Source organism: Pleurodeles waltl, chromosome 10, assembly GCF_031143425.1.
Source record: "Pleurodeles waltl isolate 20211129_DDA chromosome 10, aPleWal1.hap1.20221129, whole genome shotgun sequence".
Classification (NCBI taxonomy): domain Eukaryota; kingdom Metazoa; phylum Chordata; class Amphibia; order Caudata; family Salamandridae; genus Pleurodeles; species Pleurodeles waltl.
In genome coordinates, this window is record NC_090449.1 from 957,133,101 (window position 1) to 957,155,663 (window position 22,563).

The window sequence follows — 22,563 nt, forward strand, 5'->3', positions numbered from 1 at the left end:
AAAGTCAGCCGCTAATACATTGCTATGCATAATAGAAGCTTCCACCGGGGAGGGCGGTATAGGGGATAAAGTGAGCTCCTTGAAGATCTGAAAGATTTCTTTCTGAGAAGTGGACGAGTTCTCTATTCTACTGCTGTAATATAGAGCTTGTGTTGTCTTAATATTATGATGGTAAGATCTAATAGCTGATCTATAGGCTTCTTTAGCAGAAGGATTATAATCTTTTCTCCAAATTATCTCCAATTTTTTACAGTTCTTTCTAAGGTCCAATAGAAGAGACGAAAACCAGGGACTAGACTTATGAGCAGGTTTTTTCACCCTCAGTTTGCAAGGCAAAACTGAGTTTAAAGAGGTAGAAATCCATTTGTTAAACAGGTCCACCGTATTAATGGAGGCATGGTCACTGGCTAAAGGAGAAGCACAGAGTGCTATATGCCAAGTGCTAGGTACCAACTTCGACCAAGCAAGATCCATTGTGGTGCACCTGGGCTGTGTCTGTCTAGGAGCATCATAGGGAAACGTAAGTGACACTAAATAGTGATCGGTCCAGGGTAGAGGTAGAGAGGAGGAGAAGGTAAGATTAGGGATATTACTAAAAAAAAGGTCTAAAGTATGGCCTTTCGTGTGAGTTGGACCAGTAAAAGAGGTAAAAGAGGCTAATAATGATTTAGCAGATGGACAGTTAGGATTGTCTAGGTGGATATTAAAATCGCCGAGGACGGTTAAGTTAGAGGCCTTCCCAATAGAACTGGCCACTGCCTCCGGGATAGCTTCTAAAAAGACTCCACACGGGCCGGGGGGCGATAGGGAAGGATTCCTGAGAAAGTATAAGTAGACGACAAGTGCAGAGAGAAGAACATACTTTCACATCCTGGAATTTCCAGTGGGAATGTTGAGCATTTAATGGAGATTTTATGAATAATAGCTATACCGCCACCTCTCATATGAAGTCTTTCTAAATGAACTATAGAATAGTTAGGGGGTAAGGTACTGCATAAATCTGCTGAAGAATCTCCATTCAGCCAGGTTTCAGTGAGAAACAAGGCATCTGGTGATAGCTCTTCAAGGAGCATGTGAATATGTAAGGAGTGGGAATATAAGTATTTGATCTTATTGTTCAAAGGACGTAATAGGAAAGGCACTTACAACCAAATAATAATTTGATGTTTAGGAACAGAACTCTTTATTTAGTGGCCTTCTTAACTGTCATTTACAATTTGCTTGATTATGAATGCTCCAGAGTAATAGGTGCTATGTATCTCATCCTTTAAATAAAGATACCTTTGAGTTCAGAATTTAACAGGCTTTTTAATTAGTACCTATTACTGCTTTCTCATTGAAATGTGGAATACTCTGCAGTACTTTTTACTTTCTAAAAAAAAAAATCTACATGTTCCAGGTTTTTAGGACTTTTTCACCCTATAAATAGCATGTAAATACCGTTAGAGTTTGGCCGTTTGTTATTAATTCCTCATTGATCTACAAACCTTGACAAACAATCAGCAGCACTATTATTTGTTACAGAAATATACTCCACACAAAAAAGAAAATTTCTGCAGTGACCCAATAACATATTCCTAAAGAAACAATCTAATTACTTCTTCATGTAAATCTCACACAAAGGTTTATGATCAGTTTTGGTAACTAATCCTACAAGAAATTCTTAATCTTCTTCAAAGCCCAGTGCACAGCAGGTGCCTCCCTCGCTATGGCGGAATAATATTTTTCCTGTCTTCTTAGCAAGTGACTAGCAAAAGCAATGATGATATCTTTTCTGCCATCATTCTGCATCAAACAGCACCAAGATCCTTTACACTGGCATCTGTGAAGAATTTTTTTTTTCTTTCTGGTAAAAATGCTTGAAGATTTGGTGGCCTCTGCAGATACTTCTTTGTTTCTTGGAACTCCACTTCACATATATTGAACCACACAAAATCAGCTCCCTTCTTCAGCAATTTCCTCATTTCCTCAGTCTTGCTGGCCAGACCTTCCACAAAACATCCATAAAATGCCCACATGCCCAGATATGGTAGCAATTGATCCTCATTCTGAGGAGAAGTTATCTTAAAAATAGTCTCTACAATCTGACATTTAGGAGAAACTCCTTTGGAAGATAGTATTTACCACAAATAACAAATCGTCTTCTTTCCAAATTTAAATTTTTCTGCGCTCAAAGTCAAACCGTTCTCTCTGAACTGCAAAATTACTCAACATAATCAATCATTATGTTCCCCCCATGTCCTTTCAAAAAGTAAACCATCATCCTGAAAACACCTCACGTCATGTCACCTCAATTCATGGATACCATTCAGTAAATGTTCCATACCTCACTGGAAGCCTGAGGATGATAAAAATCAATCCAAAAGTCAGATGTACAAATTTATATGTGACCATAAGTGTGATAAATGACATGAGGTCCTTTGACTTCTCATGTAGACATACCCAGATCTATGGTACTAGTTTTCACGTATTGGGACTAGGATGGCAATTTGTCACCGCCTTCTATTGAGTGCCCTCAAGTCCATACACCATTAACTTCGGAGGTCCTATTTTGTTTCAAAAAATCTCATGGAAATTCCCCCCAACATTCATGCATCCTGCTTTTACCTCTTGAATTTGAACTTCAGGTTTAGGATTTGGAGCAAGCAAAACACCCAGGTTCCTTTTTACAAGCCGGCCAAATATATAATCCGCTTTCTCTGACACAAATCTTTCCCTCTGCCTTCCTTTCCTTGAAATTCAACACACCTTTAGAAATACCCACACATTGGATTTTTTTGTTCACCATATTTGCCTGGTTTTGCATCCATGGCTTCAGGGCTTTGCAGTTACTTTCCAATCTCTGACAAGTATCCTTGGAAATTATTGTTAAATGTGAACAGGAATCAAAATATACTTCAACATTTGGACCTTCCAGACATATGGCCTCAGTGGGATTATCATATATGTATTCACCAAGCTAAAACACTATTTAACCACAACACTCATTCTCTGTATTAGCTTTCTTCAGCTGGGATGCAGATCTGCAACATTTCACAAAAATTACCTTTCTTTCTACATCTGTTACAAATAGCTTTTTGAGGCAGGACAATCCTTAAAATTTGCTATTTTCCCAAACTGACCACATCTGAAACATGAAACTTAAATTTTGAAATAGTTTCGTTACCTCCTTTTTCTTGCTCTTTACAGTTCTTAACCACATGGACTTGGGTTTGCGTTTTTCGTTTGGTGTCTTTTTGAATCTCAGACACACCCACTAATATATGCTCCACTCTCTTGGCTGTCAATAATACTTCAGCCAACGGAGGTCATCTTTCAACCATAGCTCTTCCCTTACACCAACATTTTTGCAGTTCAACAGAAACTGATCACAAACCCACTCACTTCTCAGTACTACAAATTTGCAACTAGATGCCACTTATTCAATAACACTCCTGCTATGGCGCAAACCAAATATAGCGGTTCGGTTTTCTAAAAGAGAAAAATATAACATCTGCAATTAAGACAAATGAACATTTGGTTATACCTCTCCTAAATGGATCAGCAAGCAGCAATGTCTTCATCAGTTGAGCATCTTCTGGTCTTCTTCATTGGGCAATGACATAATAGGGAACAGTTCAGTAATGTTTGGCCTTAATACATCTGAACTGTCAGAATCATAGGCAAAGAGCTAAGAAAACAGGAACACATCAATTCACTAGCAGAGTAAAAGAATAAACTGAAATTACATCACCTAATTTTGTTATATTAAACCCTTAGAAAGCAACTAGCTAAGCTTCTATTGGTCAGTCTATGGGGTGGTTTAGGTGAGAACCAATTAACTTTTCTCTACATTTCAGAAGTATTTTTTCTTCATTTTCTGGATTTACGATTGGCTCATCATCTCTCACTACATCCACCAGTTTCCACAGTAGAATACAATTGTTACAAGTTATACATGAGCCCTGAAGACTGTGGTTCCTGGGTACACATTATCTCATCCCAGGAAGACAGACAAATGTTACAACATAAGAACATAACTTTTCCACACTGAGCAAGCTACATAGGATGCTTAGAGAAACATATTTTGCAGCGTTAAATATTTTAAAACATTGCCTCTGGAAAATTACTAAAACGTGAGGCCTTTTTAAAACCAATGCTAAAACATAAAGAATAAAACATTTCTTAATAATTCACTCACATTTTTTTTTAGTTTAGCCTTTTAATACATGTTATTTCATTATGTTTTAGTGTTATCATTTTAATTAATAATGTTTGCACTCCAACAGTGTTGAACTAGTGACTAGCCATACTAGAAATTGCATTACAAAGCAATCAATCTTTTTACATTTAAATTGCACTTTCATACACCACTATGTGAGAATTGGTTGATATCACCTCAGTGAGTGCCCACTTCCTAGGAACACTCACTTGCAAATTTACACTTATATGTGTTCATACATTCAGTACGCCCTCTAGAATTCAGAAACATTCCTCGTTATATGCATGGAAAGCTATACAAGGTGTAGGTTTCCATGTATATTCCTGCAGCATAGGATTGTGCTCCACAGCAAAGAAATTCAAACAAGTGGAGTAGGATATTCTTTGGGAAGATATTTTCCCTCTGGAGAAATTCCTTCCTCTTTACCCCCACCAAATCTGAGGGTGATTCGTAGGAAGCCATTCATCCTAGCATTGGAGTGTAAATCCCACATTTCACAGTTTAGAAAGGGAAACAAGAGGAGTTTGTGCATATATGTTTGTGGATATTCACAGACTTCCTGCAGGACCAAGGCTGAATATGAAGATATATTTATAATACCTAGAGACGCTTGTAGTGTAGCTCTCCAGATTGAGGAGCTCAATTTCTATCTTTGCGTGTGGATTCCACAGGCACAAACAGTCAGGTAGATAAATAGTGAATTTGGAAAAGAAAGTGAAAAAGTCAATCACAGAGAATTTAAAATTGGTCTCAGATTACTTTTCTGGGATTTCAGTGTCACACAAAATCACTGTATGGCACTTCACAAACAAATTCCTAATTCCACAGCTGCCACCAATGTGAGAAATTCGTTTACTGGTTGAGGGAGTGAACCCCCTACGCAAGCAGGAATCACAATTCTTGTCAGGGTGAGGCAGAAACATACCCCCAAATTAACCTGTGCTCAACCCTCTGGTAGCTTAGCACATAGCAGTCGGATTTAACTTGGAGCAGTCGGCATAACTTGCAAAGTATTTATGTAGCACTTCACACAGTAATAAAGTAAAAACACAACACATGAAATATCCTGTACTAATTTAGAAAAATGAAGCAAAATGTAATAAACAAATCAAGACCAAAAAGACAAAAATCTAATCAGTAGAACCATAGATATGCAGTTTTAATAATTTAACTGAAACTAGCTCAAAAAATCTCCTAGCTTCACTTGCGAATATCTGGTCATGCAAGACTTGGAGACAGTCGCAAGTTCAGGCTGAATACTATGGAGTACAGGTCAGATACAGGGACCAGGTTAGTCCAGCTGAAAAGTTACTTTCTCAGTCCAGCACAAAGAGTCCCGTTCAGAGTGGAAGGGGCCATGAAGTGCAGAGAAGTGTGGTGGAGGGTCTTCTATGTAGCACGAAGAGCAGGCTTGGATTCATGGATAGTCGTCAGTATGGCATGAAGATCCTTTTGTCACAAACAGGTTGTCTAGAACCTCAGGGTGGCACTCCTGAGAGTGGTCAATGCTGTAGCTCAAAGAGTAGGGTTGACAAATGTGTGTTGGCTGGCTGTGAGAGTGATAATGTTTTAGCAAAAACTGGCCCATTCACAGTTGCAAAGAGACAAAAACAAACTTAAATCCAGCTGCTCTGTGGCCACACCAAGAGTCCAGGACCTAAGGGCATCACTTGGGTAGAAGGGGCTTGCCCCAGCTGGATCTAGGTACTGTTGCAGGTAGTTGTGAGCCAGTTATGTCCCAGTGGCTCGTGACAGGTGGGCAGTAGTCTAGCACTTGGAGTCACTCTGAGAGTCCTGGGTTGAGGTGCAAGTCCGAATCCCTCTGACTCTGGCAGGATGCAACAGTCCAACAAGGCAGGAGTGAAGCAGGGCAGCAGTCCAGCAGAGTGTCAGTCCTTTCAACAGCACAGCAGTTCTTCTTCCTGGCAAAGTCTCCACAAGTTTAGAGTGTGTACTGAAAGGTTGGTGTCTGAGGTTCAGAATGTATACCTGGGTCTTCCTTTGAAGTGGGAGAAGCTTCTAGAGGTTTCCCTTAGGAGTCCGCAGGCTTCCTGCCTTGCCTGTCCTAGCTCCAAATAAACTACACTGGGTTTGCAGCCTTTTTTGTGGAAGCAGGACACCACCTATTCAAGTGTAAGAAGGGCTGTGGTCAGCTTTACCTCCCTTCCTGCCAGTGATGGCCCATCCAGGCACACTTAAGCGTGTGACCCAGAGACAGGCTGCAGGCACTAAATGGCTAAGACAGGAAAAAGACAACTTTCTTAAAGTTGCATTTTCAAATGTTTAATTTAAAATCTGACTTTACCTTACAGGGGATTTTTCAATACAACTCCAAAGACACCAATAATTAAGGTTACCTGTTCCCACTTTGAAGTTGCAGCTTACTAAATGTAATAAGGTAACTCCAATGTTATCCTGTGGGAGACGTAGGCCTTGCAATAGTGAGAAACAAGTTTTTGTTTCTTACCATCAGGACATGTAAAAAATAAAAGTACACGCCCTACTTTTTAAATACATTGCACCCTGCCCATGAGATATTTAGGGCCTACACGAGCGGTGATTTAAATGTATTAAAAAGGAAGGATTGGGCTTGGCAAAAGGTTTATTTTGCCAGGTCGAAATGGCAGTCATAAACCGAACACACAGGCTGCAATGGCAGACCTGAGACATGCTTCAAAGGGCTCCTTAAGTGGTTGGCACAATCAGTGCCGCAGGCATTTAATTTTGAGGCCCTGAGCACATGTAGTACCAACTTACTAGAAACTTCCCAGTAAATTAGCTAGGCCAATTGGGCATAAGCCAATTCTGTCATGGTTTAAGGAAAAAGCACAATCACTTTAAGACTTGTTAACAGTGGTAAAGTCCTAAGAGTCCTAAAGCAAATAATACTTTTTTTTTAATAACGGGTTCAAAAACAGGAGGGGTGAAGGCAAAAAGTTTTAGATGAATGTGTAAATAGGGCCAAGTCCAACAACCATGCATTTTGGATAATGTACTTACTTTGTCTTCATCACCAGATACATCAAATTCCTCACCAATATTTAGTATACAAGTTTCATTGTGACATCCCTCTGAATTAGTATCAATTAAAAGAGTTGCATTTCACCCATTTATTATCCTTCCCTCCTTTACACTTCTGGGCATAGCGTTCTGTCCTTTTGTATTTCTTGCATGTTACACCCATTGCAGGACAATCTGCATCATCTGCCCAATGGCTAGGACCTCCACACCTTAAACATAAACCTTTGTTCCTACCTTCTTTCAATTGTTTATATCCAGTTGATTTAAATGTTCTTTTTATGTTCTTCATCCCAGAATTGTTGGCCTTTATATTATTCACTGTCCCTACCTGTGCTTCACCTAGTGTGTTCATAGCTTTTGCCTCCTTTGGTTCCTTTTTCATTCATAATTTAAAAACACGTTTGCTGTTAATTCTTCTTCTAACAAGGTAGGATTCATAATGTTGCTTGAATAGACGATTCAAAGTGTGCATCATTAGCTTGTCACTGATGCATTCATCATGTATTCCTGTAAAAACATAATTTTCGTGCAAGGCTCTACAACCAGTAACAAACCTAAGTGCAGATTAATTTGCTCCTTAAACCTTTAAAAAAAAATTACACCTTTCCACAAATTGTTAGTTATATTTGTAAATATTGTTTAGGAGTTTTGGCATAAAACATAGGTGTTATAGGTAGAAGAGTATGGTACACTCACAAACCTTCTTTGCCTAATCATTGTTCCAATGGTGTAACTGGTGCACCCGGATTAGGTTAAAAAACGAGTCTGTAGTGATTTTGGGGATATAAGAATAGTTTATGTAAGAAGTTGGGCTATTAGTTGAGGGGGTGGATTCCCTTCTCAAGCAACAACCACAATTATGGCCAAGGTTATCCACAAAAGTCTATAAATTCACCTGTGCTTAACTCTGTGGTCCCTTAGCACAAAAGCAGTTAAGTTTAATAAAGAGGCACTGTGTTGAGTATTTATCTAGCACACAAATAATAATAAAGTGGAAATACAGCACATACAACAAATCCCAAACCAATTTAGAATAATGTATTAAATAAAATGAGACCAAAATAACAAAAATCCTAAAAGTGGAACACAAGATATGCAAGCGATCTAAACCTCAGGATCTCTCAAGAGGAGCTCAATTGATTCCAGCCAAGGATCTAGAGTCTGAGGATGCACCTCAAGGGTATAAGGAAATCACTCCAGCAGAGGCCAGCAAGGCTCAGGCAGGTCCACTTTCAGCTCCAGGCAGGCCCAGCTGTAGCAGGTCAGCTGAGCTTTTTGTTTCCCTGTAGCTCAGAACAGGAGGTCAACCAACTGACTCTTGGAGTAACTCTGGTATTCCTGGGATCAAGGAGATGGTGCTCTCTCCTTCAGGCAGCAGGCTGGCCTGAAGCCACAGGGCAGTCTTCTGAAGCTGAAGGCAGGCCTTAACAAGCCGGAAGTCCTCTGAGAAACAAGGTGGGCCTCTGCAGGGTGGTCCTCTGCAGTTCAAGGCAGTCTATTGTCTTCCGCAGGTTCAGGAGTAAATGAAGATTGGGTCGGAGGGTCCTATTGTAGAACCTGGTGTGAGCTTTGAAGTGGGAGAAGTTTGTAGAGTCCCCCCCCCTCTAGAATGGTCTTCCTGCCCGCTTAGGCTCCCAGGCACCTGGGGTGACAAAAGGCTAGTGTGAAGAAAGATAGGGGGGGCAGAAAACAGTTCCACTTAACATGTCCTGGCAGGATTGCCCAGCCTGCCAACTTCTAGCCCCCTTTTCTGCCACTGTCTGGGAGTAATACACAAAGGCCAACTGCCATGCCAATGACAGTCATGTGACCCATGATACCAGCTGCAGGCACCAAATGGTGAGGATAAAAAAGATCAACTTCCTAAAAGTGGCTCTCAGAATTGTGACTTTCAATCCAACATTACTATTAAAGAGCTGTTTAATTATAATTCTTTTGAGATCACATTTTTACCTGTTCCCAATCAACCACTTCTTAAATGTAATAATGTATCCAAAAGTTATCCTATGGAAGAGGTGGGCCTGGTTGTAGTGAAAATGAATTTGTGAGTTTTTCACCACCAGGACATGTAAAACTTAAATGTACATGTCTAACTTTTCAAATACACTGCTCCATGCCTTGAGGCCTGTCTAGGACCTATGTTACGGGTGGCTATTATGTATTAAGCATGAACATTTAGGCCTGGTGAATGGGGTTATATAGCTAGATACATTTTTATGACCAATGTGAGGCTTGTGATGGGCTGAGATTTTGTCAAAATAGGCAGAGGTCTCTATCATATGAATAATTTTTTTAATCTGCCATTCTCTTTCCTTGGATGGAAACGACTAATGGACATGTAGGCTTGCCCTGGGCACCCAACTGTATTGGTGTCTGGATCCCCAATGCTGCTTTTTGTTGTCATATGCAAACATGGGTCATGCTTGTGTACCATGGCATCGGTCTGTCTCATGGATTGTGGCCTTTTTGTATCGGGAGGGGTGCCCAAAGCACTAACCTCATAGTGATGAAAGGCTACCACCTTCGCCAGGAGCCAAGCAGCATGTGAGCAATGGTGGCCGCATACTGTGTAATGATCAACAGGAGTAAACAGGCCCTTTTTAACCTGTGACTCTGGAATGAGGCCTAATGGCTCACTCACCTTTTTAAACGTTTGGCTGATGTGTGCTTAACTCACCCTAGGCCTTCATGAGTTAGATGTAAAGTGCTGAAGCGGTGACTATTCGCTGGATGTATGTGTGCCTGGGAAGGGTATAGTACAGGGACAGAGCACTACTGTGCAGTACATGCATGGGTGTATATATATCTGTAACAAATTACATTACATGAGAGTTGTAATGCTCTGCAGTGCATGTGCAGTGAATGCAGTGAATGCATGTGCTGAGTGTATGTGTATTTGCGAGGAGTACAATACATGAAGGCTAAAGTGTTGTGCAGCACATGCATGGAGAATGTGTGTGTTAGCAATGTGTGTGCTTCCAAGTGCCACATTATGTCACAATAATGGAAGGCTACTGTACTGATACATGGAGGTAACAGTACTGGACAGTGCACGTGCTGCGTGTATACACTGAGCGCTAGTGTGTCTATAAATGGTACATTACATGGAGGACACTGGGTTCCATTTTGGGAAAGCCAGGCCTGACTGATGAAGACATGAGGAGCAGAAAAATCTCCCCAGACAAATTTGTGTATTGCTGCATTGCTGTGAGCTTGATTGGTCACACTGGAGAAGGGCGAGGTAGACTCCCCCCCGGACACTTGATGGCAAGGAATGGGCCCGGGCACATCTTAGGAAGGTGATGGGGGCTGGTAATGGAATCATAAACATTAGAACAGGGAGCCCAGGATTATTATTTTGATGCACAGATCACTGTGGCTGACATTGTGGTGTGAACTCAAGTCACTTACAATCCCCGTGTTGTAGGACTATCAGCTTCACAGTCTCTCCTGCTGTGACAGACAGCCTTTCAAGAGGAAGACTAAGAACAGAAATGTGTACGTCAAAAGAAGCAGAATTCCAAAATAAAACTTCAAAGACCTAGACCCTAAATCACATTTGATGTCCAGAAATGCACTATAAGAAGGAGGGGGAGGATGAGACCCCAAACATTTGTCATCTGCTAAGCAGCCAGGCAGGCTATGTGAGAAGAGGAAGCTCTGGAAGACTTCTGCCTCTAGCCAGGACTGATGGCCAAGTCTAGCTAGCCTTTCTGCTCAGTGAGGAGACTTCATCCAGTGAAACCAAGGCCACCTACTTCGGAGACAGGGGCAGAAGCATCTCCCTGCTTGCCAAGGGCAGTGTGCCCTGTTAGAAGGGCAGAGCTTTTTGGGAGTGAAGACCAGTGTGGAGCCATACTGAGTGACCCGGGGTGTATGGTGTGAGGATATGGCTGTTGAACCAATCAGGTTGTTGTCCTTGTGCAGATTCAAGTAGATGACTCCCATATGCCAGGAGAAAGGCTCCTTGAAAGCAGCCACTGAAGGTATGTGTGTGGTGAGAGCAAAGCTGGTGTGGCACTGCTGCGGTGACTGCATATGCCAGGAAGGGCTGCTGTGGAAGTTACTGCTGAATAACGAGTGCTGAAGCCTGTGCCTGATCATAGCAGCAACCATGTGTGCCGGGGGGACCGCCTTGGTACAGACTGCCATGTGGAGGGCCTACACCTCGGAGACAATGGTGTGGCAACCCCATATGGTAAGAGGGGTCTGCTAGAAATAATTATGCTATGAGGATCGGCCGAAGCACAAGAACTATAAAACTGTGGTGACCTATAGGTCACACGGAGCATCTAGGAATGCACCTGACCTCACCCCGTGGACAGAGTGAGGATGCATCACCACATCCTTGGGACCCAGAAAAGGAGCATCAAAACCAACCCAGTCACCCCCTCCCCAGGTGAGGAGCACAGGACATACTGTGCAGGAGGTGTAGTATTCTTTGTATCATAAAAATAAGAAGATCAGAAATCCTGTAGGAATAACTCACTTATTTATTTACAGGAATAGTATCCAGGAACTCCAGCCACACCTGGCACAGCCACCTCTCTACTCCAACTGCTCTCTCAAGAATCCCTTCACATTCCAAGATATAACATTGTGCCAGGGCAGGGGAGGATGGAACATACCATTACCAGTACACTTAATAAATAAACAATATCTTAAGAAACAAATACTACACTATCTCCCTTCTAACAAATAAAACAAAAGGAATAAATACATTTATACATTATGATATTTTGACAATTCTACTTACATTCCAAATACGACCATCATCTAGCTTTACAGCTTTTCTGAAAACCTTAATCACTTTGAATACATTACTGTAATGAGATTGTCCACTATGAAATTTACCAGGTAATCTCACTTTGACAGAATCACCCACTTTTACAGCTATATGTTTGACAGAATTGCGACCATCAAACACTCTTTTTCTTCTCTTTTGAAGATACGCATTCTTCTTTAGAGCAACATCTTTCTGCTCTTCATAATTGAACTGTTCTGCAACATATTCTTTGACCCAAGGAGGGTAAATCATTGTGTGAGGTATCCGTTTTTTGAACAATACAAACGGTGATAGACCCGTGCTAGAATGAGGCGTAAGCCTATAGTCTACAACTTTAGACAACACTGACTTCTCCCAATTTGTACCCAAATGTTTAGCTAACTGAATGGTTTCCTTTAGAGTTCTGTTGAAACGTTCAACCATTCCATTAGACTCAGGATGACATAATGCTGTTTTTTTATGCACAATCCCTCTAGATTTCAAAAATTCTTTCATCAACTTAGAGGTAAATTGGACCCCATTGTCTGACAGAATAAATTTAGGATTTCCTTCCCTTGCAAATACTTTAGAAAGAAATTTAATGACAACCAAAGACGTTATTTCTGAAGTTATTAACACTTCTGGCCAACGTGACAAACCATCCATCAGTACCACAACATATTTAGCAACACTTCCGCAACTAATAGGCCCCATTATATCAATGCAAACCTCTTCCCAAACTTCCTTAGGAATCTCTTTCAACTCCATGGGTTGTGTCCTGACCTTCAAGGACTTGTCTGTAATTTTACACTCAACACAGTCTCTGACCTTTCTCTCCAACACTAGATCCATACCAGGCCACCAATATACACCACGCATTCTTTCTTTAGTCTTACATATTCCATGGTGACCAGAATGAGCCAGGTCAACTAAACGTTGTCGAAGCTTAAGAGGAGGAATCAACTTGGAACCTCTCAAAACTACTCCATTCTGAACAGAAAGTTCATCCCAAATTTTCTTAAATGACATATTTTTACTTTCTGAATCTATCCAACTCATCCCAGACAACAACAAATCCCTGATCTCTAATAATTATTTTTCCTCGTTCAATTCATGCAACCATTCATCTTCAGATATACAACCATCCGTCACACTGCATACCCTGACCTCATCATCAATCCACCAAGAATCATCTTTCTCTCCAACATCCAAATTCTCAACTCCCAATCTGGATAGACAATCAGCAGTTTTGTTTTCACATCCAGGGACATACTTAATTGAGAAGTGAAAATCTTGTAATCCTACAACCCACTTACAGATTCTAGAAGAAACATTGTCTAAACCTTTTTTCTCAAAAATTTCTCGCAAGGGTTTATGATCAGTTTGACATGTGAAACTTCTTCCCCAAAGAAACTGTTTAAATTTCTTAATAGCCCAATATATTGCCAAAGCTTCTTTCTCTATGGTAGAGTACCTATGTTCAGCATCTCGCAATCCACGTGAAGCAAAAGCAATTATACTCTCTTTTCCATCAACCACCTGTTTAATAACACAACCTAAGCCTTTGTCTGAAGCATCAGTTATAATGCAACACGGCAAACTCGGAAGAAAACTACTTAAAGATTGAGCAGAAGATAAACCCTGTTTAAGATCCAAAAATTAATTTTGACAGTCTTCAGACCAATCAAACATCACACCTTTTCTAAGTAACCTTCTAATGGAGTCAGATCTCCTAGCAAAGTTGGGAATAAATCTTGCATAATACTCAGCCATCCCAAGAAAGACTTGAACATCTTCTCTCTTCTTAGGTGTAGACAAATTGATTATAGTCTTCACCAAATCATCCTTAGGTTTCACACCACTACCAGAAATTATATGACCTAGATACGTAATATCAGACCTAAAAAATTTACATTTATCACTTTTAAGAGTTATTCCTTTAGTTTCAAAAATCTTCAAAACTGCTCTCACTCTCTCTTTGTGTTGTTCCAATGTGTCCGTATAGATTAGCACATCATCCTGGAAAAACTTCACATTAGCCGTATTTCCCAATATATCAGACATGATTCTTTGAAAAACAGATGCTGCTGAGCAAAGACCAAAAGGCATCCGGTTAAACTTATACACCCCATAAGGGGTAATAAAAGATGTTAACAATTTGGATTGCTCACATAACTGCACCTGATGATAGGCAGAACTTAAATCTAGAGTAGTAAAATACTTTGCCTTACCTAAAGACCCTACCATTTCTGTGATGTTAGGTAATGGAAATCTATCCTCAATAACCGCTTTGTTCAAATTGCGCAAATCCACACACAACCTGATATCACCATTTTTTTTTAAAGCTACGACTATAGGCGCAATCCATTGGGCAGCTTCCACATCTTCAATTATTCCTTGAGACTTCAAATTCTGAATCTCACTCTTAACTTTATCTCTCAAACTAAAAGGAATGTTCCTAGCTTTACATGCAACAGGTAAAGCTCCATCTCTTAACACTATGCAATGCTTATAACCTTTAATACATCCCACATTAGAACTAAAAACATTTGGAAATTCATTCATCAACACTTCCCCAAAATCACACACTTTTTGTACTTGAACTTGAGGTACCCCATTTGGATTAAGAGTGATACCTAATAATTTCTGATGCGGCCAACTTAAGATAGTGTCTCCTACAACTGGAACATAAACCTTCCCATCAATTTTGTTTCCTTTAAACACTATTGAAGCATTAAAATATCCCTTTAAATCAATAGGTTTTCCACCGTAACCATAAGGCGTAACATCAGGACTTTCTAGAGACACATTTCCTTGAAATACATTTTCAAAATCTGTGACAGAAACTAAAGTTAGTTTTGCTCCCGAGTCCATCATCATTTGTATCCTCACACCATTCACATCCACAAAATCAGATGGATAATCACAAAACCCCTTAGAAACACAATTGACATCATTGATCACCTGTAAAATGAAGTCATGGTTATTATCATCACATTCAACTTCACTAACTTTTATTTTAAGTTTAGTCCCAGACCTACAATACTTATCAAAGTGTCCCTTCTTCTTGCATTTGTTGCATATCACACCAACAGCTGGACATTCTTTGCAGTTGGCCAAATGAGAAACAGACCCACACCTAAAACAATTTAACTTGGATTTCTTAAGTTCTTTAGTCTTATAAGTCAGAGATTGAACAGTAGTTAACATCCCCTTAGATTTCTTTAGATCATCCATGCACATTTCTGAGTGCTCAACCTGTTTTGCAATTGCCAAAACTTCCTCCAAAGTAGGATCCTTTTTCGACCATAATGCTTCCCTAATCTTGTCACTCTTGCATTCCAGCATTAGTTGATCACGAATACGTTCTTCAAGTGTTCCAGCAAAATTGCACTGAGCTGCTAACTTTCGTAAATTCGTCACAAATTCTTCAACAGTTTCATCGTCATTCTGCTTGCACTTTCCAAAGTAATATCTCTGTAGAACAATAGAAACCTTAGGTAAATAATGTTTATCCAATTTAAGCAAGCAGATCTCCAATTCATTACCAGTAGAATCTCCTTCTGCGCCATCAGAAGAAGAGATTGAAGGTAAAGTTTCTAAAATCTCTTGCCCTTCCGCTCCAAGACAGTGTTGAAGAAGAGATGCTTTCCTCTCCGCTGATAAATTGCTGCCACAAACACGGAGGTAGGTTAAAAACACTTTTTTCCATTTGTTCCATGGAATTGGTGGTTCTCCAGGGACCGATAGAAAAAACGGAGGAGGAGAAATATTTTGCATAACTGAAGAAATCTGTCCTTAAAATTTTCTTTATTAATTGAATAGCAAATTTAACTTTCTATTGTGCCCCAAAAATGGTTCAATAAAGTGCCAACAATGAAAATCTTGATGAAAAACAATTTCTAATGCTTGATGCACTTGAAATGTACAGCACGAACCAAATGATATTCCATGGCACTGTAGTACTTGAAATGTAAAAAAAAAATTTTCTAGGGCAACAGTATTCCTTGGAGTGAGATTCTCAAAACGCTCTATAATTGCTAAATAAGAAGCGTGAGGAAAAGAAAAAAACCAGCACCAAGACAAGTAGATTAGCGTAAAACGCTTTACTTTCCAAGCAAGAAACGCGAGCCAAGCTGGGCCAAGATCAAAGAAATAATGTTACAACGAAACGCTATGACATTCCACGTGAAACACGAGAAAATCAAAAGCGCGAGGCAGCTCAAGGCTTCAATGGCACAGTACGTTACTTGGCAATACAACAGCTGAGTCCGATTTCCAAGTGTAAACACAAGGAAATCAAAGACGCGAGGCAGCTCGAGGTTCTTATACGTTGCTTGGCAACAGAACAAGTGAGTCCGTGTCCGTCTCCGAAGAGGTATTTTTAATCCAAACAAAACATATACGAAGTGTTTAACTTCGCGAACAAGATGAGAGAGACGGAACAAGGAATAAACCAAAAGTAACAGTACCTTTCTTATCCAAAAAACAAACTGTTTTAAAATCAAACGATGTGTTGAAGTTCCTGGGCAACAAAGAGTCCAAAGATCCCCAGGTCGTCGCCAAATTGTAGTATTCTTTGTATCATAAAAATAAGAAGATCAGAAATCCTGTAGGAATAACTCACTTATTTATTTACAGGAATAGTATCCAGGAACTCCAGCCACACCTAGCACAGCCACCTCTCTACTCCAACTGCTCTCTCAAGAATCCCTTCACATTCCAAGATATAACATTGTGCCAGGGCAGGGGAGGATGGAACATACCATTACCAGTACACTTAATAAATAAACAATATCTTAAGAAACAAATACTACAGGAGGAGAGCAGGAACACCTTCAATTGCTGCAGAGATGACTGTGTAGGCTCAGAGGACAGGTTGCACAGTGCTGCCACGCCTCCCACATGCAGCTGACTCACTAAGCAGCACCGGAGCCTTGCGAGTGCCTGAGGACAGGGCACCTGCTGAGACGGAGACTCGCTGCTGAGAGTGATACAACACCAAGACACTTTGACTATTTTCTAATAGTTGGAGTGGACTCTTCAGTTGGGACCAACCAGTAAGCATTCCCTGGGTGTGGCCACCAGTGAATGGGGATCAACCCTGGTCACATCGCGAGGAGCGGGTAGGACAAGAATTTGTCAGAAAAACACTAGAGCCCTCACCTTAAGTGGGAAATGTGTTGTTGTCTATAAATGTCATAACCTGTCTTTTAATGTGTACAGTTAGAAATGTAATACTTCTTTTCATTATAGAAATATGTTTTTGACAGGACTTTGATTTATTGATATTTCTGTGTGCTCTTTGTTTTATCAGTTGTGTTCACAAACCTGTATTCACACTTCCCCCTGAAGGAGCCTTTAACTGCTTGTCCACAGATACAAAGAGCCAAGTACATAAGTCCCAGTTGCTCTGTACACATAGTAGGGCGGGCCCTAGAACATCAGGAGTAAAAGGGTTCAACCACCACTGTTGGGTCAAGTAACCTCTGCGTGCCTCCTGGCTCTCTGAAAGGAGTTCTGGCACTCTCTTACCAACCTTTCTTTAAACACCTCAATTAGATAAAGTGCGCTGACACAAAAGTAAAATGTATTGTAAGCAACATATAATGATCAGCACAGTAACATAATGAAAAATGAATTCTGGCTCCAAAGAATATTTGTGTGTATACTTTGTATGCCTAAATTATGTTTACTTCGATGACTACAAGTCTAGTTTAATACAAATAAAGGTCTATGTCCCACAGGGAAGTCGTTTCTGTAGTATGCTGTATTCGCTGCACTGCTATTATGATTGTGTTTATTATTTCCCTGTTCAGTATTAAGTATGTGTACAAGTGAATACATACAAACCACAAATAATCAAATGAATCAAGCAGCGTTTGTTAAATACTAAAGGCACTTCTTCTTGTACGTCATTGTAAGCATGTGTTTTCCCAGTTATTTACTGCCATGCTCCAGATGTACAAAGCATCAGGGGCAACGAAGGCCAATGCCGCTCATCAAAGAAAAAAATATTATTAAAGCTATGTTATTATACCAAACACACCACTGTTAAACGCGGAAGCTTTTTAAAACAAAATACAAATCCTAATGAGTTTAATTCTTTCAAACATTATTTCAGGCTGAAAACTGTATATGACCACAAAAGGAAGGAGTGAAAAAAAATCTTTCGGTGCTCTCATAATTTTGAAACTTAAACCAGCACAGTTTAATTGGAGCTGCTATTTTTATGAAATACTATCCTATTTTATTTTAAATGTATTTATTTTGGTATGGCTAGCATCTGAAACAATAAACTGGATTTGATTAAGCAGTAGGGATAATAATTTCTAAATTCCTAGTCAGAATACTGCCGAGAAAGGTGAAGACTTCAAAGCTATTTCTTCCAGAAGCGTCTCTCGGAGAACTGGCACATTCAAAAGAAAGCTTGTCACTCAAGTAATCTTCACAAACAGGTGTTATGCAAACTAACCATACAAATGTGTTGATTGTGTCTGTACTGAGTCATGTCTTAAATCTGAACTATGATTCACAGTGCTATATATTACCTGACTATGACCCAACAATAATGCATCATTTAGGCTGTACACACCGGTCTGATCTACGAATATGTGTATTACATTTGTTTTTAAACGCATTCCTAGAATGAATAATTCATTTCTATTGCTATTAAAAACGTAATTTAAGTTGAGTATTCAAACAGATTTACATTATGGCAAGATTCATGAAATTTTTTGGTTGTTGCATAATTGTTTAATACAAAGTGGTGCAATGAAAATCGAGGAGGATGGCCTACGCCAGATTTTCAGCATAACTCCACTATCTAAATTTGTTCTGCTGCATTTGCTTCAGGTAAATATATATCATGTGGATATCTCAATGATCTGGCATCTTCACTGGCCCTCGAGTACCTTGGATGGACACCTCTGGTTTAATACAGGTGCACTATCAAACTCAGAGTTAATTAAACCTTTATGTAGCCACGGTACAGAAAGCTACTGTTAGAAATGGGGTTTTTGGTTGGCAGTCAGGTTGCCCTCTGTCCAAGCAAGAACCCTCACTCTAGTCAGGGTAAGTCACACACAATCCAAAATCAGCCTGTGCTCACCCTCCTGTAGCTTGGCACGAGCAGTCAGGCTTAACTTAGAAGGCAATGTGTAAAGCATTTGTGCAATAAATCATACAACAACATAGCATAACACCACAAAAATACACCACACAGTGTTTAGTGATAATATTTATCTGGGTATCTTCAGGTCAAAACTATCAAAGTTGCAATATGAATTTGTAAAGATATCACTGAAAAGTGATATAAAGTGTCTTAAGTCTTTAGAAAGTAAACAAAGGGGGTGATTCTAACCCTGGCGGTCGGTGATAAAGCGGCGGCCAACCCGCCAACAGGCCGGCGGTCCAAAAAATGGAATTCTGACCCTGGTGGGAACCGCCAACACAGCCCGCCACCTTAACACTCCGACCGCCACGGCGGGACACACAAACAGGTTGGCGGTCACCGCCAACAGACAGGCGGGAGACAATGTACCGCCCACCCTATCACAACTCACCAATCCGCCACCTTTTCCGGGGCGAGAGCCCCGCCGATAAAAACGTGGCGGAAACAGACTACGAACGGGAAAACGCTCACCTCTACGCACTCCACGAGGAAGGAGGACAGCATGGAACCCGAATTAAACATCCTACCTGCTCTCGTCTACCTGCTCATCTACCACGAGTACGAACGCCGGCGCAGACGACAACGGTGAGTCCCGCACCTACGACACAGGGGAGGGGGGAGGAGGAAGGGTTACGGCCACACACATATGCGACCCCCAACCCCCCCCAAAGTATGTACACACCAATGCAGAGCAACAAGTCACAGTGACACCACCCAAACCCCCCGGAAAAATGCAAAGACATAATTAAATAGAGAAACAAAATTTATGTAAAAAATAGCCTCTGATAAGTCATGGTCAAATAGCAATAAAAATAATAAAAAAGAAAATAAATGCAATCGATAAACCGAGGCAATTAGTCCTGCACATTTTACGAAATTCCAAGTGTCCGTGGGCCAAAGTGTATCAACACAAGGGCAAAGCCCACACAGGAGACCTGAGTCCGTTGGAGAGAACACTGCTGGGGCATCTGATGATAAAACTACAGGCACCTCAGGGGGAAGGGAAGGGGGGGCACCACAGCCACATGAGTCCACGACGCCAGATCCACGAAGGGGCCACCATGCCCACTGTGCCATCCTGGGGAGTGCAAAGCCACAGTCTCTCAATGTCTCTTCAGTGGGTGGCTTGCCCACTGTTACATCCTGGGGAGTGCAAAGCCACAGTCTCTCAATGTCTCTACAGTGGGTTGCTTGCCCACTGTGCCATCCTGGGGAGTGCAAAGCCACAGTCTCTCAATGTCTCTACAGTGGGTGGCTTGCCCACTGTTACATCCTGGGGAGTGCAAAGCCACAGTCCCTCAATGTCTCTACAGTGGGTGGCTTGCCCACTGTGCCATCCTGGGGAGTGCAAAGCCACAGTCCATCAGGTGGATTACAGAGACCACTGGTCATGGAGGAGGCATGGTGGGCACAGTGAACCGTGAACAGTAGCTCGACACAGAACCAGCACTGTCATTGTGCCAGCGGTGCTTGAGACGGCGGTGCCCAGCGGAGCGGTGCTTGAGACGGTGGGGCCCAGCGGAGCGGTGCTTGACAGGAAGGGCCCAGCGGAGCGGTGCTTGAGACGGCGGGGCCCAGCGGAGTGGTGCTTGAGACGGCGGGGCCCAGCGGAGCGGTGCTTGACAGGAAGGGCCCAGCGGAGCGGTGCTTGAGACGGCGGGGCCCAGCGGAGCGGTGCTTGACAGGAAGGGCCCAGCGGAGCAGTGCTTGAGACGGCGGGGCCCTGTTCAGCGGTGCTTGAGACGGCGGGGCCCTGTTCAGCGGTGCTCTTCTGCACGGTGGGGCCCTGTTCAGCGGTGCTCTTCTGCACGGCGGGCCCCTGTTCAGCGGTGCTCTTCTGCACGGCGGGGCCCTGTTCAGCGGTGCTCTTCTGCACGGCGGGCCCCTGTTCAGCGGTGCTCTTCTGCACGGCGGGCCCCTGTTCAGCGGTGCTCTTCTGCACGGCGGGCCCCTGTTCAGCGGTGCTCTTCTGCACGGCGGGGCCCAGTTCAGCGGTGCTCTTCTGCACGGCGGGCCCCTGTTCAGCGGTGCTCTTCTGCACGGCGGGGCCCTGTTCAGCGGTGCTCTTCTGCACGGCGGGCCCCTGTTCAGCGGTGCTCTTCTGCACGGCGGCCCCCTGTTCAGCGGTGCTCTTCTGCACGGCGGGCCCCTGTTCAGCGGTGCTCTTCTGCACGGCGGGCCCCTGTTCAGCGGTGCTCTTCTGCACGGCGGGCCCTGTTCAGCGGTGCTCTTCTGCACGGCGGGCCATGTTCAGCGGTGCTCTTCTGCACGGCGGGGCCCTGTTCAGCGGTGCTTACCCAGTAATTCAAGGGAGCCAGACCTGGCCTGGACTCCCTGCTCAGTCGCCCTCCGACCGTGCAGTTGCTGGACCCTTCGGTGACGGAGTCCTGGGCCCTTGGGTGTCCTCCCTTACACCCGGGATAGGGCTTGTGGGGCCCTCCTGCTCTGCGCTCCTGCTGGGTGACTTCTCCGCCCTGCTGCCCTTTCGCTCCTTAGATGAGGCTCTCTGGCCCTTGCCTCCCCTGGATGTTGTGGCAGGTGAAGTGGCCGAACTTTGGTCCTTGGGGGCAGCCGTGTCAGGCTTCTCACGGCGGCCCTTGAGTTTCCTGGTCCTCTTTCCGGGGGGGGCTGGCTGTCCCCTTGCTGCTGACAGATGTGTCACTGCTGCCAAAGGGTGGACTCCAGAACCCATGCACTACAGTGACACTTGAAGCTGGGCTGGTGGTGGCTGAGGTGCTCTTGGGACTTTAGCAGATGGAGGGGGTGGGTCAGGGGAGGGAAAGAGGTTAAGATTGGAGAGGTCAAAAATGTTAGGACCAAGGTAAAGGGTGGGAGTAGTGGTGATGGGAGTGGAGGAAGAGGATGTGGTTGTAGGAGAGTCAGGTGTGCTGTCTTTGGGTGCAGGTGATTGTGATGTAGGCTGTTGTGAGGTGGATGGCTGTTGGGTGGGTGGCTGCCTGCGTTTGTGTGTCTTGGAAGAGGGGGTGACAGACACAGTGGGAGAGGACACAGGGGACGTGTAAATGGCAGTAGGGTGGTGACTGCATGTGTGCGGACTGTACTGGAGGGTGTGGTGGTGATGGAAGCACTGGCTGATGGTGGTGTGCATGCAGGTGTGAGTGTAGACGTCACAGGGAGGGAGGAGAGAGATGAGGAGGAGGGGGACACAGAGGTGGTAGTGACTGTTGGCATGTCTGCATCTGGGTGTTGCTTGGGTGAGTGTTTGTGGGATCTGTGGTGCTTGTGTCTGGATGAGCTGCCCTTGGGTGTTGAGGTGTGTGCAGGCTGGTCTGATGGTGTGGATGGGATAGGCTGAGGAACAGGAGACAGAGACAGGGTGGAGGCAGTTAGAAGAGGGAGGCTAGAAACAGGAACAATGGCTGCCGTCAGTGCTGAGGCCAG

At 42.8% G+C, this 22,563-nt stretch overlaps 1 protein-coding gene across 1 annotated transcript in view; it reads left to right on the top strand.

Annotated features, from left to right (window-relative positions):
- Positions 1–22,563, top strand: part of PLXDC2 (plexin domain containing 2) — a 1,436,917-nt gene that overhangs the window by 623,648 nt on the left and 790,706 nt on the right. The gene's annotated exons all lie outside the window — the stretch shown is intronic.